Source organism: Oryza sativa, chromosome 12, assembly GCF_034140825.1.
Source record: "Oryza sativa Japonica Group chromosome 12, ASM3414082v1".
Classification (NCBI taxonomy): domain Eukaryota; kingdom Viridiplantae; phylum Streptophyta; class Magnoliopsida; order Poales; family Poaceae; genus Oryza; species Oryza sativa.
Genome location: NC_089046.1, coordinates 8,176,724 through 8,193,219, shown reverse-complemented (window position 1 = coordinate 8,193,219; position 16,496 = coordinate 8,176,724). Strand labels below are relative to the sequence as shown.

Genomic DNA, 16,496 nt, shown 5'->3' with positions numbered 1-16,496 from the left:
ATTTGCTATAAAATAATTTAGCAATTTTGAATTAATAAGTACAGAAATAAACTTAGTTTGGAGTTAAGCTTTTTCATGATTTAATGATTCCTATATTCATAATAATTAAATATCAAGTTGTATTCTGTGTGGAGTCTCAATTATAACATCTTCATAATTTAATTTTAAAATTGCTAACTAAAAATATTATACTCGGTTTGAAATCTTAATTTTTGTTTTATCGTGATTTAAAAATTGTTCCAAATTTTCGAATCAATAGCAGTTCTTTCATGATTTAAAAGTATCAAAATTTGAAAGTAAGTAATATATATCGCTACAGTATCAGTTATTTCTATGATTTAATAGTTATGAATTTAGGAATTAACTGGTACCTATTTGTCCTTGTGTTGGTCTCCTAATTTGGTGTACTACACTAGATGCATGAATTTTAGTGGCACTTTTACATCATCGGTGTGTTGTAAAAGTGGCCCACATCATTACAATAGACATAATTCAGACCAAATAGTCCTTAAAACTGACAAAAGGCATAACTCCTAGTTAGAAATCATGCAATCTAACTCCTAATTAGTCAGCTAAATTGAATTTTTGATGAAATCATACATTCACTGAAACAAATGTATTTGGATGAAGCATATATGGAGCAGATTTGTTAGTGATGTATGTTTAACTTATCTTGTCATCTTGGTTAAAAGAACAGCCAACATCGTCGACATTTGCTAATTACACCTGACATAGATAATGTAAATAAACATCTGTAAATATGAACAGAGAAACATTAAAGGAAGTGCTTGTTTGTTTCTTATTCGTAAATAGATAGGGGCAGCAGCTACGTTCCCTTGTTTGTAATCATACCTGACCTGACAAACTTGTCAAAAATATTATGTAGCTGTTTTACGCGTGGAACCAACTAAAGCATTAGATACACAGTAAATTATTCATGTCAAGAAAAAGATACGCAGTAAAGCCTATTGGTTGCTTATGAAGGATGTGGGAGAATTTAACTTAGAAGTAAATGAATATACCTGATAAACTCCATCCAAATTTATGGCTATCAAATTGCGATACCTTAAAATCTGAAATTTTTACATAGTTTAGAATAGATGAGAAACATGTAAAAAATACTTAATGAAAACTTAAATATAATGAATTAGATCTTGCTTACTTGAGTATTTAAAATAGCAATCATAGCTGCAAAGATCAATCTGAATAGTATCTGCATCGATAAAATAGTGAACTGGAGATCGATCGATGGAGTTCATCAGCGGCAGGGTGTGAAGGAGATCGACGTATGTCCTGTCGTATCGTCATCTTGCCGTGTGTGGAGTTGAGTCCGGTGGCTGAGATCGACATGGACACAGTTTGTAGACTTTGAAGGAAGCCGATATAGATTAAATGGTAGCCCAGATACATGTTTCTCTTGTTGGGCCTTTAATTAAAAGTCCATGGTTATAATATTTAATCTATGGTCATGATTTTACGATCTATTTAATAAATGGCCAGATTAATCTGATTAACGTGGAAGCTTCTAGAAAGTGCCCAATTACCAAGATGACAAGATAAGTTAAACATACATCACTAACAAATCTGCTCCATATATGCTTCATCCAAATACATTTGTTTCAGTGAATGTATGATTTCATAAAAAATTCAATTTAGCTGACTAATTAGGAGTTAGATTGCATGATTTCTAACTAGGAGTTAAGCCTTTTGTCAGTTTTAAGGACTATTTGGTCTGAATTATGTCTACTGTAATGATGTGGGCCACTTTTACAACACACCGATGATCTAAAAGTGCCACTAAAATTCATGCATCTAGCGTAGTACACTAAATTAGGAGACCAACACAAGCACAAATAGGTACCAGTTAATTCCTAAATTCATAATTATTAAATCATAGAAATAACTGATACTTCAGATCAAGTGTAGCGATATATATTAATTACTTTCAAATTTTGATACTTTTAAATCATGAAAGAACTACTATTGATTCGAAAATTTGGAACAATTTTTAAATCACGATAAAACAAAAATTAAGATTTCAAACCGAGTATAATATTTTTAGTTAGCAATTTTAAAATTAAATTATGAAGATGTTATAATTGAGACTCCACACAGAATACAACTTGATATTTAATTATTATGAATATAGGAATCATTAAATCATGAAAAAGCTTAACTCCAAACTAAGTTTATTTCTGTACTTATTAATTCAAAATTGATAAATTATATTATAGCAAATGCTAACAAGAGCAACAAAACGAGTATAAATCTATATTTCTAATATTGAAATTTTAAATTATGTAATTTTGAAAAAATAGAGTAATAGAAGAAATATTAGAATGGATTATATATGAAATTACTAATTAAGATTTTGGCAACTATCAGCTTCATTCAAAGTAACATATTTTATCATTATCCAGTGAAAGTAATAATATTTTAATTATTAGTCACAGTAACCCGTGCAACGCACGGGTTGACGGCTAGTTTTTTTAATATATCATGTCGTTGACTTTTTGATAAAAGTTTGATTATTCGTTTTGTTCAAAATTTTTGGGTAAATATAAAAAATAAGTCATACTTAAAGAACATTTGACGCTAAATCAAGTAACAAAAAATAAATAATAATTATATTAATTTTTAATAAGATGAATCGTCAAAAGTATATTAAAAAGATATTAAAAAACTAGATGATGTCCAGTGCTTTGCTGCGAGATATATGTTAGATAATGGAGAAATAATGAAATGATTTGGATTAAAATATTATAAAAATGATTTGAGAATGATTATCTAGCATGTGTATATTTAGTTTTAGAATGAAGTAACTTGTAGATATAATTACTATATGCTTCCATGTTGAGCTATGTGTGCTTAAAAGGTTGATGTGGCATGCTTGTATGTAGGTTTTAAGAGTGCTAATAAATATTATGATTGCATGTTGAGTTTTAGATGTTTAGTGGGCATTAGCTTTACAGAGGAAGTAGTTTGTTATATTGCTTAGTTATCAGAACCCACTATCTAGATGCACCACTTCTGTCATCAGATGACGATGCTGAATTTGACCACAATCGCAAAATATTGTAGATTATAATGGTGATTGTACATGCATCATGCCTTAGTTTCCTTGCTTTCGGGAGTAATTGCAATCAGTGGCCGTTACACTACTAGAAAAAATATTTTTTATTCCAAACCTCAAAACACAAATATCCCGACTAGATTAAGAACATATATTAAAGATGTTTTAATACCGATTCTAAAAGTTTAAATCCAAGAAACATCTTTAGTTCCAGTTGGTGTTACCAACCGATACTTAAAAAAGCATCTTTAGTACTAGTTAGAAACACCAACCAAGACTAATGCTGGAGAAATTTTAGTCCCGGTTTATATTACTAACTGGTACTAAATATTTTTTTTAGTATCGGTTACCAAATGCCTCTAGGGTTAGTTAAAAAGAAAGTATCTCTATCCAAGTTAGATGTGTGTCGTAGGTGGGATAGTAACTCGTATTAGGACTGAGTGAGAAATCTTAAGTTCGAATCTCGCATCCTACATATCTTTTTTCACTTATTTTGCATTTTTAGTACCGATTCTATCAACCGGTACTAAAAATCTCGATCTTTAGTTTTGGTTGCTATAACCGGTACTAAAGGGGGTTTCAACTGGTATTAAAGATTGTTTCTCCAGTAGTGTTACTATCCTGAACCTGTAACTTCATAGCAACAAATCTTGAAGTTCATCGGTGCCATCCTCTGGCATTTTCTTACCTGATTTCAGTTTGTAAACTATTTTGCTTCATTGATTCCTTTATTTTATTTCTCTGAACAAATCTTGTATTTTTCTAACCAAAATATGAAAGTAACCATTTGTTTCTATCATATTGTAATGGAAAATTTTAAATCAAATCTAACCAAGATAATATGAAGCATTGCCAAAAAAACAGAGAAATTTTGAGCATGCATATAGAGTGCCAGTTGAAGTGAATTTATTTAAATTGAACTTTGCAATGGATGAAGCTCGCCATGTTTCTGTATCAGGTTTAGCATATAATTTCACTTTAAACTAGGTGCATAGAAGTAAGTTTCACTTTAAGGTCAATATAAATCATCAAACATATGGAAATTTTCTCATAAATTCTGATTGAAACTTCATGAAACAGGTCCAAATTCGAAAGTTCCAAAAGATACACTCTTGATTTATAAAATTTCCCTTCCATTATATGGTGAACCTCTAGCGGAAAGTGGAAATTATTCAGAACATTGCAATTTACTCAGAACATTTTGATCTGCAGTTTAATAAATGAAGAGAGATCACAGTCTAATTTTGCTAGAATATCACATTGGCGGGTCATTATCGTACCCAGTGCCAATGGTTACGATGAAAAGACATGTTTTAATTCTTACGTAGAACATAGACTTTCTTACTAACTAGGAGGGGCCACGGACGGGGGAGTGGCGGTGGAGGAGAGTGATATAGGTCGTTGGTGCGTTACTCACCCCCCCCTCCCCGCCCCCCTCCCCCTGTCGTTGGTGCGCTACTCACAGTCCTCCTCCCCTCCTCCTCCAGGGGGAAGGTCCTTCAAAATGGTAGTACTAGTACATTGCTACCCTTTTATTGCTGCCAGTACTGCAAAGCCACATCATAAATATCCTTACTTGTCTAGAAAATGCATGGATGAGGACACCGCCACACGCTGATATATACAAACGGCACGATGGCATAACAATAACGTTGTGGAGCCTAGATGATCGACAAGCAAGAATGACTCAGACAAAGGTATACCGTATACGCCGGTGGAGGAAGAACCAACGAAGATGGAAAAGCGCAGGAAGGCATGTGGGGAATAGATTGGCTGAGAGGTGAAAGAGGAGTGAATGGAGACGCGGGATTGCGTGAGAGATAGAAAAGCTGAACGAAATGACAGGCAATTCACATGACAGATCACCAGGACTGGTATACCAAAACCTTAAGTTTAATTGATATGATCAATTAAACCCTAGATTGTTCAGTTCCGCACATTGTTGTACTTCGATGCAGATACCTCCAATGTTGGTTAATCCAGTCTTCAGCAATAATTTTTATCCTGAAGTACCTGCTATATACAACTTAACAAATAACTAATATATTGGAATGAAAACAACCCTGAGGACCTGTTTGGCACACAAGTTTTGGAACAAAATCACTGTAAATTACAGAGCTTAAAAGTTATTCTAGTTGGTCTGAAAAGCGTTGTTGTTCAGGTGGGTTGCTTGTCATATTCTATAATCGCCGATTGAGCCCAATCCACCGAGAAAAGAAATATCTCTCCTCCTGATAGCACAATGAAAGAATGAGCTAGGAGTCCTAATGAGTAGTATATCTCTGATCTGGTTACCTGGCGATCGAGCCTGCGGCTTCATGGTGAACGGGACAAACGAAGCCATCGCCCGCACTAGCAACACGCGAAGTGAGGCACCCCACAGCTTACACTTGAGGCAGGATCAGCAGGTGCACCAGCATGAAATAAACCGAGTGTCCACGACCTAACTGGGGAGGACATTCCCCGCAAAAAAAAAAAAAAAAAAAAAAAAACTGGAGAGGACATTGCGGCCCATCGGTATGGCGGCACGGCTCCTTATTCTCCCCATGTGTATTCCACACGACATTCAACATGGCAGGTTACTTGCAGCTCCTTTTTGCAGGATTTACCATGTAAATGCAGGATCGTACAACAAAAACTAAGCCAATTAGAGGGGTCAAATGGTTGGAGTAACCAAAAATCAAAATTTTTAACGGAATTAAAAGTTAGCCTCCATTTCTCTTTATAGCTGAGGTAGGTTGCCTAAAACCATGAACCAAACTCATACAAGAAGTCCTAATCCTCTAGGAAACCATGCTGGACGAGAAACAAACTTTATAAACTCCAATTCACAACTACAGAAATGTAGATTGGTACTGGTTGGGAACTACACAAAGGTGCTGGATTTCCCAACCGACACCACGAAAACGGCACTGATGAGAAGACTCCAAGATGCCGGTTTAGGAACCAACACCTTTGATGTATACGATTTGTAAAGAAAAGAGTAAATTTCACTTTGGGCCTGATTTATTGGCCAAAGTTTCACCATACCAGGTATAACTCTACCTTTTCAGTTAACACCAGGTATGATTACCTTCTTTTGCAGTTTGGACTGGGTTTCAATACTTTTGGGCCACCATGTTGGCTTGAGCCTGGTGAACTCAGTTCAGCGCAGAGAGTTATCAAGGGAGACTAGCGCACGGGAAAGGAGGAAGATAGTGTCGTGGAGGTGGGGGTGGAGGTGGACTTGCTCAACGCCTCGATCTCCACCCTCGCCACCGGCGGCTCCCGGCCAAGTCTCCGGAGCAGCACGGCGTGGCGGCGGCGTGACCTTCTCCGGCTCCGAATTGGCATGGCGGCGTGCTCTTCAGCTTCGGTGTGGTGTTGGTGGAATGAATCTGTGTTGTTTCTAAATGTGTATGCAAGTAAGATAGAGCTGTCAATTTTGCCACTAAAAACATGGAAAGAGGTTCCAAGTTCCATATGTACATGTACCTGATCATGAGGTACTTGTGATAATTTCCCTTTCCAGTGCCTTCTCTTTAGTGGTACTTATTTACAATACAATTAGCTAATAATTCCTACTCTAACTTGGTGAGGCTTTTGGAATCCTCCCATTCTGCCGTGAGCTGAAGGAGCAGTGCGTGCACCCCGTTGCCGGCACCGCGGTCGAGCAGAAGAAGAGCATGCCGCCGTCCTGCCGCGCCGGAGCCGAAGAAGAGCATGCACGGCCGCTGCGCCATGCCTCGCCAGAACCGGAGATGTGCACACGGCCACCGCATCGTGCCGCTCCGCAGGCGTAGAAGCCACCGGTGGCGAGGGTGGAGACCGAGGCGTTGAGCATGTCCGCCTCCGCCTCCACGACACTATCTTCCTTCTCTCCCATACACTAGTTTTCCTCGATAATTTCTCTTCCCCGAACTGAGTTCACTAGGCTCAGATCAAGCCAGCGTGGTGGCCCAAAGTCTTAAAACCCGGTCCAAACTGCAAAAGAAGGTAATCATACCTAGTGTTAACTGAAAAGGTCGAGTTAGGCCTGGTTTCATGGTGAAACTTTGGTTAATAAATCACGCCCAAAGTGAAATTTACTCAAAAAGAAAAAACCAGGAGCCGAGCCGATGCTTGAAAGCCACCAAACATAAATTAAAAATCTAAAAAAAGGAACAAGTACACATCACACAATCAACAAGTTCATAGATCACAATAAACAAGTTCATCAATACATCAAGAACACGGTCTAAAAAAACAACATCAAGAACACAGATCAAGAAGTACTCTACCCCTGCCGCCGTCGCCAGATAGAAAGGAGGATAGGGGGAGGGGCGAGCCTCCTTCTCCCCTTCCACTACAGCCGCCGCTGCCTCTGCTTTGGCGAAGGTGTGGGTGCTACCATTGCCGTCGTGGAAGGCCGCTTTTTCCCCTCCCACCGGATCTGGCGAAGGGGAGGGTGCCACCCCTGCCGCATCTCCTCCATCCATCAGAGAATGCAGATGCCTCTCCTCCCGCCGTATCTGGCGAAGGGAAGGGCGCTGCCCCTTCTGCCGTCGGAGGCAGTCGACGCCTCTCCTCCCACTAGATCTAGCGAAGGGGCGGCGGGGTGTGACCGCTACCGCTACCGCCTCCGCCGGGCCACTCCGGCCGCCGCGAGAGATGAGAGAGAGAAGAGAGAGAGAGAGAGAGAGAGACGCGTGAGATAGATAAGATCAAGGGGATTGGAGAGAAAGAGATAATGCCGAGGGCTGGGCTCGCTGGCTTGGCTCGGTTTGTTATAAAACAAAGGCACTTATAGTATAAGTATAGGTTTTTTCTATTTTTAGTCAGTGGAGGTGGGAAAAACACTATATGTGCTGGTTTTAGCTATTCTAGCCCCTATAGTGCCGACTTGTATGTGCCTTTTTTAGTAGTGATTGTACCAAATTTGGACTCCTTCCAAATTCAACTCCACATCCCATACGCACACCATATCTCCGTCGTATGTCATATGGAATCTATACCAACCACGTGCATTGATGTTTAGCTTAAACATCCCACATGATATCCTAATTATCCGGACATCATCTTCTCCCAGGTTGACTCCCGATCCATCACTGACAACGCTCTCCCGAGGCATCAAGACTTACCTACACATGAACCTACAAAGAAGCCATGCATATTGGAGCATAAAATCTCTTCAACTAGACTCAACATTAGCACAACAATATTACATACGCTTGTTAACGACCAAATTTGGTAATATTAGCATCGGAGATGAAGATTAGATCGAAGCGGAATCGAATATAAGGATTGTCGCGGAAACAGAGTAAGAATCGGCTGGAGTCCGGATCGGCTACAACTAGGATCGGCTAAGTCCGAGTCAGACTGGGTTAAGTGATACAGCCGATTCTGACAATACGACTTGTGTACGACATCGGGTTTGAGTTGATAAGCTTCAATATGATTGCCGCGCATGGATAGAGTTCTGAGAAGGCAATTGTATCTATTAATTAGGATATTTTATGTAAATTCTTTAGAGATAAATGTGGGTAAAAGTCTGTCGTAAAGACTTATGGTATCTTAGAGATTGTTAGAGATAATAGTCGTGTCCGATTTGGACATATCTTGTAATTCTTGGGTATAAATAGACCCCGAGCCCTATGTAATTATTAACACACACTATCAATACAATCTCGGCGCATCGCCACCCTTTTACTTTTGTTTTGTTTCGATGAGTTCTTGCTTTTGGGTTGAGCTGCATCGGTTTCGATCTTCAACAAGAGGTAAGACTTGTTATGGCGGCTTGCGTTCTCGGGATTAGTGCTTGCATCTTTATTATACTCTAATCTTGTTTATGTAATTCATCGAGTTATCATATATCTTATATAATCTTTGATAATATCGTCATCTAACCTACAATCGGCTAACATCTGTTAACACAAGGCGGCCGATTAGGTTAAATAGCGACGTTGGCTTAGATTATATCGATCTAAGTGATTTATACTGTCTCGGCATGGCGACCGATCTATCCCAATCACTTGATTTAAGTATATATCGACATAAGGATTATATATTGTTAATATCTACAGCCGATTGAGTAGATTTAGTTCCTTTTTATTCATTTATGGCTATCGATCGATGTACATATGACATCGGCCCAAAGGTAAATGATATGTCATCGGCACTTAGCCGATCGACTATCATTTATGGATTTAACCACGGTTTCTTTGTCTTTATTTCTTGTTGATTGTAGGATCAAATCAACTGGCATGCTCATACATCCGAAGGCGAGTTTTGGACCTGCACTGGAGTTAAGCAGATCTCCCAGGCCTCGTGTTTTCTGTCAATACGCTTTTGGCATGCCTGATAGGACTGATTAGAAGTCAGAGTCACAACAGCAGTTTTCCTCATGGCCGAGAAACCGCCACCGTCACCGTCCTCGGCTAGAGAACCTGATTCTGTCAAAGCTAAGATCCTTAAGTTGGGTCTGTCTGAGGTTGATGAGAGCAACATTATGCCCATCACTCTGGATAAATTGACACCTGAACAGCATAAGGATCTTGAAGCAATGATGCAGCAAGCAAAGAACCAATTTTTGAGTTCATTTACACAGACCCGCAAGGGAACGTTGGTTCAGAAGTATAAATTAATGGTGGTTGCGGATGTTCCTGGGACAGGTTCTTCCAAAGATGGTGAACTAAAACAGGCTCCAGATGGTATGGCTCAGCCAGGTGATCAAGGTGTTGCAAATGGTTCTCAAGGAAATCAAGGCGATGGTTTTCAAGAAGTTCAAGGTCTTGGTTCTCAAGGTGATAATTCCCAAGGATTACAAGGTGGAAATCTTAGTCAGAATGGCAATGCAGCACATGAGCTTTTCAATAACTTCCAAGATCGGGTTGACTATGCCGTGCACAATGCTTTGATCAATCAGTCTGGGGTGTTAGTCAATACCTTGTCAAACATGATGAAATCAATGGTTGATGGTTCAATGGCTGAATATCAGGCTACAGGCCCAGTTTATTTGCAAGGAGGTGTCTTTCCAGATTATCGGCCTCTGATCACCAATACTCAGCCATCTGTTCAAACAGTTCCTCCCAATGCGCCATCAGCTCAGCCGACGGCACCGGTATCGGCTCCCGCACTTGCTGCGTCTACGTCGGCACCAGGCCAACTAGTTAGTCCTCGGTTGTTGATGAGAGAACAACCACAGCATAGGGGGCAGGATGTGAATCGGCTACGCAAGATCAGGTTGCGGCCATGTTCTTACCACCTCAACCTATTGTTGTTCTAGTCCAGCAGCAGCCGATTCAGCAAACACCGCCAAGGCAGCAGTTTGTGCAACCAGCTTAGCAAACACCCCCAATCCAACAGGTTGTGCAACCAATTCAACAGACGCCACCAAGACGGCAGGTTTTGCAGTCGATTCAGCAAATGCCATTAACGCAACAGGTTATTCAACCGATTCATCAGCAAGGGTTAATGAATGCATCGGCTGGGTTTGCAACACCTAACAATCAGCTAGGACAACATGCTCTAAATCAGGTTGTCCCAGAGCATTTAGTTCATCATGTGCAGCCGGACCAGACGGTGGTACCTCAGATTGTTCCTGAACACTCGGTGCGTAATATTCAGCCGAACTACCAGAATTATCAGGGGGGCAATTTGAATTACCAATATCAACCTCCTTCGCCGCAAGCTCAATATCAGCAGGGGGGCCCACTCAATCTCAGTTTGTTCTTCAGTACAATCAATTCGAGCCCAAGCAACAACAGTCGCAAGGAGCAACTCAGCAACGACCGTGGGCTGATGTGATTACCGATGTGATGAGGGAACAGTTCGGGCTTAAGCCGAAAGATGCTGGAAACTTGTATCGGCAACCTTACCCTGAGTGGTTTGAGAGAGTTCCTCTTCCTAATAGGTTCAAAGTTCTAGATTTTTCAAAATTCTCAGGGCAAGATGGTGTGTCAACTTATGAGCACATTAGCCGATTTTTAGCTCAATGTGGTGAAGCATCGGCTGTGGATGCCTTGAGAGTTAGGTTGTTCCGGTTGTCCTTGTCTGGATCGGCTTTTACTTGGTTTTCTTCTGTGCCATATGGATCAATCAACACTTGGGCCGATTTGGAGAAGCAATTTCACAGCTATTTCTACAGTGGGGTTCATGAGATGAAATTGTCCGATTTAACAGCAATCAAGCAAAGGCATGATGAACCTATGCATGAGTATATCCAAAGGTTCAGAGAGATGAGGAATAAGTGCTATAGTTTGAATTTGACTGATGCCCAGTTAGCCGTTTTGGCTTTTCAGGGTATGATTGCTCCGATCAGGGAAATATTCTCATCTGAGGACTTTGATAGCTTGTCACATCTTATACAAAAGGTAACCCTGCACGAGCAGAGGTCTGCAGAAGCCAGGAAGAACCCTAAAAGGGTTAATCATGTTTGTCCTTACATATATGGATCGGATAATGATGATGATGACTGTGAAATAGCTGCAGCTGAATGGGTAAGAAGTAAAAAGGTTATACCATGCTAGGGGGTAAAGAATTCTAGAAAAGAGGAGAGGTATGACTTTGATATAACCAAGGCTAACAAGATTTTTGATCTGTTGCTCTGAGAGAAGCAGATTCAACTCCCCGCTGGTCATACGATTCCATCGGCCGAGGAATTAGGCAAAAGAAGGTATTGCAAGTGGCATAACTCTGGGTCTCATTCTACTAATGATTACAAGTCTTCAGGCAACAAATTCTAGTAGCCATTGAAGGAGGCAAGATCAAATTTGATGATTCCAAGAGGCCGATGAAGGTTGATGGTAATCCTTTTCCTGTAAACATGGTGCACACAGCTGGCCGAACAGCTAATGGAGGACGTACAAGAGGTTTTCAGGTGAATTCGGCTAAGATTATAAACAAGTATCAAAGGAAGTACGACAAGCAACAGGAGAGGCGTTATGAAGAAGATAATGGTGGTTTTGATCCTCATTGGGGTTGTGAGTTATTTAGGTTCTGCTATAATGAGGGTATGAGGCTGCCATCTATCGAGGATTGTCCTGGGTGCAGTAATGTTGCAGGGAGATCAAGCCGATCGTATGATGGAGGCAATCGGCTGAAGCAAACAAGAGTTCCTATTCATCAAAGGTTGGGCCCGGTGAACCAAGACTATAGCCAAAAGGATGATGGAGACAGGAAGATTCAGTGGTGTCCTTCTGGTATTTTTACAAAAAATCAAAAGAGAAGGGTTCAAAGGTTGAGGAATAGAGAATGCTTTTAGGAGGTTGAGCAGGAAATCAGTCATCGGCTGAAGACAAAGCCGAGGCAGGAGTGGCGCGTTAAGAATCAAGCTCCTGAAGCCGATGACGCCACAGCCGACGAGGCGAAGAAGTTGGCAAAAGGGAATAGTGTTGTAACGGCATCAGTTAACATGGTTTTTACCTTGCCAGCCGAATTCGAGATCAAACAAACCGATGTTGACAAAGTAGAAGAAGAATCGGCTAAGTTGGTTCTATCACCAGAACAAGCAATCTTTGAGAAGCCTGAGGGGACAGAAAATCGGCATGCTAAACCATTGTATATAAATGGCTATGTCAATGGGAAGCCGATGTCTAAGATGATGATCGATGGTGGGGCTGCAGTAAATTTGATGCCTTAAGCTACGTTCTAGAAGTTGGGCAGAAACGCTGAAGATCTCATCAAGACAAACATGGTGCTCAAAGACTTTGGTGGCAATCCATCGGAAACCAAGGGTGTTCTAAATGTTGAGCTGACAGTCGGCAGCACAACCATCCCTACTACCTTTTTTGTCATCGATCGGAAGGGTTCTTACAACTTGTTGCTTGGTAGGGATTGGATTCATGCCAATTGTTGTACTCCTTCAACCATGCATCAATGCTTGATTCAATGGTAAGGCAACAAGATTTAGATCGTGCCAACCGACAGGTCAGTCAATGTTGCCAGTGCCAATTTAGCTCTTTGGGAGATGGATGGTCTTGATTGCTTATCTGGAAAAGTTTGGGATGGAGATTTTCTAAAATAGTCCGATTCTGATATACAGCCAATTGAAGATGGAGAACCCAATTGAAGATGGAGAACCCAGGCTATTATTTTGAAGGCGTTGTGGAGGGTTCAAACGTCTACACCAAGGATACAGTAGATGATCTCGATGACAAACAAGGTCAAGGTTTAATGTCGGCCGATGATTTCGAAGAAATAGATATAGGTCCAAGCGATCGGCCAAGGCCGACATTTATTAGTAAGAATTTATCTCCAGAGTTTAGAACCAAGCTGATAGAGCTCTAGAAAGAATTTAGAGATTGCTTCGCTTGGGAGTATTATGAGATGCCAGGACTTAGCCGATCGATTGTCGAACATCGACTACCTATCAAACTAGGGGTTAGACCGCACCAGCAGCCTCCGAGAAGATGCAAAGCCGATATGCTCGAACCTGTGAAGGCGGAGATTAAGCGTTTATATGATGCTGGTTTTATTCGTCCTTGCCGATATGCTGAGTGGGTTTCTAGCATAGTTCATGTTATCAAGAAGAACGGCAATGTGAGGGTGTGCATTGATTTTAGAGATTTGAATAAAGCTACCCCAAAGGACGAGTATCCAATGCCAGTAGCCGATCAGTTGGTTGATGCTGCTTCAGGACATAAGATATTGAGTTTTATGGATGGAAATGTGGGATATAATCAGATCTTTATGGCTAAGGAAGATATTTATAAGACGGCTTTTAGATGTCCTGGTGCAATCGGCTTATTTGAATGGGTAGTAATGACTTTTGGATTAAAAAGTGCTGGAGCCACATATCAAAGGGCCATGAACTATATTTATCATGATCTGATCGGCTGGTTGGTCGAAGTCTATATTGATGATGTGGTTATTAAGTCTAAGGAAATAGCGAACCACATAGCCAATTTGAGAAAAGTTTTTGAGAGAACTAGGAAAAATATGGCTTGAAGATGAATCCGATAAAGTGTGCTCTTGGCGTATCGGCTGGCCAGTTCTTGGGATTTCTTGTTCATGAGAGGGGAATTGAAATAACTCAAAGAAGTGTCAATGCGATCAAGAAGATTAAGCCTACAGAGAACAAGACAAAATTGCAGGAGATGATCGGCAAGATTAATTTTGTTAGAAGGTTTATTTCTAATTTGTCCGGAAGGTTAGAGCCTTTTACACCGTTGTTGAGATTGAAGGCCGATCAACAGTTTACTTGGGGGACAGAGCAGCAGAAAGCTTTAGATAATATTAAGGAATATCTAATGATTTAGCCCAAGGGGCATCGGGATATAAGCCGATGATCAAAGATGTTAAGATTGAAGTTGCTGCCATAACAGCCGATGATTGGAGATATGATGTCCATCAGTATTTACAGAATCTGTCTCAATCGGCTTCTTGGAAGTTAAGATATAAAGCGTTGAAGTATACTTTGTTAGATAATGAGCTTTATTATCGGACGATTGATGGGGTGTTGCTCAAATGTTTTAGTGCCGATCAGGCTAAACTTGCAATCGGTGAAGTTCATGAAGGGATATGTGCCACTCATCAATCGGCTCATAAAATGAAGTGGTTGCTTCGACGTGCTGGATATTTTTGGCCGACGATGCTGGAGGATTGTTTCAGATATTACAAGGGATGTCAAGATTGTCAGAAATTTGGGGCGATCTAGAGAGCACCGGCGTCGGCTATGAATCCTATTATTAAACCATGGCCATTTCGAGGTTGGGGAATTGATATGATCGGCATGATTAATCCACCGTCAAGTAAAGGGCATAAGTTTATATTGGTGGCGACCGATTATTTTACCAAGTGGATAGAGGCGATTCCTTTGAAGAAGGTTGATTCTGGGGATGCTATACAATTTGTTCAAGAACATATAATCTATCGATTTGGTATTCCTCAAACCATTACAACCGATCAAGGTTCAATCTTCGTGTCCGATGAGTTTGTTCAGTTTGCCGATAGCATGGGTATCAAATTGTTGAATTCTTCACCATATTATACACAAGCTAATGGGCAGGCCGAGGCATCTAGCAAAAGCATGATCAAGTTGATTAAGAGGAAAATTTCTGATTATCCTCGGCATTGGCATACTCGTTTAGCCGAAGCATTGTGGTCTTATCGGATGGCTTGTCATGGATCGATTCAAGTTCCTCCTTATAAGCTTGTTTATGGGCATGCGGCTGTATTACCATGGGAAGTTAAAATCGGTTCGAGAAGAATAGAATTGCAAGATGGTTTGACAGCCGATGAGTATTATAACCTTATGGCCGATGAGAGGGAGGACTTAGTTCAGTCGCGTTTGCGAGCCCTTGCAAAAGTTACCAAAGATAAGGAACGAGTTGCTCGACACTATAACAAGCAAGTGGTACCCAAGACTTTTTCGGAAGGTGAACTTGTATGGAAGTTGATTTTGCCGATTGGAACTCGGGATAACAAATTCGGCAAATGGTCACCGAATTGGGAACGACCGTTCCAAATCTATAAGGTTGTGTCTAAGGGGGCATATATGTTGCAAGGGCTTCATGGCGAAGTCTATGGACGAGCGCTCAATGGTAAGTACTTGCAGAAATATTACCCAAGTGTTTGGGTTAATGCATGATCGGTTAGTGTTGCCGATACATGATAGCCGATGGGTTTGCATCGCCTTGGGATGGGCGATATTGTTATATCGCCCTTAGTTGTTTTTATGTTGTAATCAGTTGAGGTTTGCCGATTTACAATGGCCGATATTGTTATATCGCCCTTAGTTGTTTTTATGTTATAATCGGGCCCTTAGTTGTTTTTATGTTGTAATCGGTTGAGGTTTGCCGATTTACAATGGCCGATATTGTTATATCGCCCTTAGTTGTTTTTATGTTATAATCGGGCCCTTAGTTGTTTTTATGTTGTAATCGGTTGAGGTTTGCCGATTTACAATGGCCGATATTGTTATATCGTCCTTAGTTGTTTTTATGTTGTAATCGGTTGTGGTTTGCCGATATACAATGGCGGATATTGCTATATCGCCCTAAGTTTTAAACTATAATTAAATCAATGCTTTTGACATTGTAAAATTAGGGGGGCACATATATACACCAGTTACAAATTTTGACAATTTTTGAGCAAATTTGGAAGTTATATTAATCGGCACAAAGGATTATCAAGATAAACATCAGTAGTATCTTAGCCGATTACAAAAATTTCTAAGGTCTATTACACAGAAAGTTACCGAGACAAATAGCGCTGGATAGCCGATATAGCTCTTTGCCTAATTTGTTCTACTTCTTCGATGGCTTGGGCATCTTGAGCATCGGTTCCAGGGATGACTTTTAAAGACTTGGTTAGATCAGCAACATTTTTTATAGCCGATTTTAGTCTTGCTTTCTGCTTTTCAACAGATTTTGGGAGATCGGCTAGCTTTTTATGTTCCATGTCCAGATTGGCACTGCATTCTTGAAGTTGTGCCAGGAGCTCAATCTTTCGAGCTTCAAGCCGA

At 40.5% G+C, this 16,496-nt stretch overlaps 1 long non-coding RNA gene across 1 annotated transcript; it reads right to left on the bottom strand.

Annotated features, from left to right (window-relative positions):
* Positions 1 to 6,472: 6,472 nt before the first annotated feature.
* Positions 6,473 to 7,687, bottom strand: LOC112937390 (uncharacterized). The gene is made up of 2 exons (XR_003239942.2): positions 7,333 to 7,687; positions 6,473 to 7,036 (listed from the first exon to the last, which is right to left on the bottom strand). It is a non-coding gene; the product is annotated as an uncharacterized lncRNA (long non-coding RNA).
* Between the last annotated feature and the right edge of the window lie 8,809 nt (positions 7,688 to 16,496).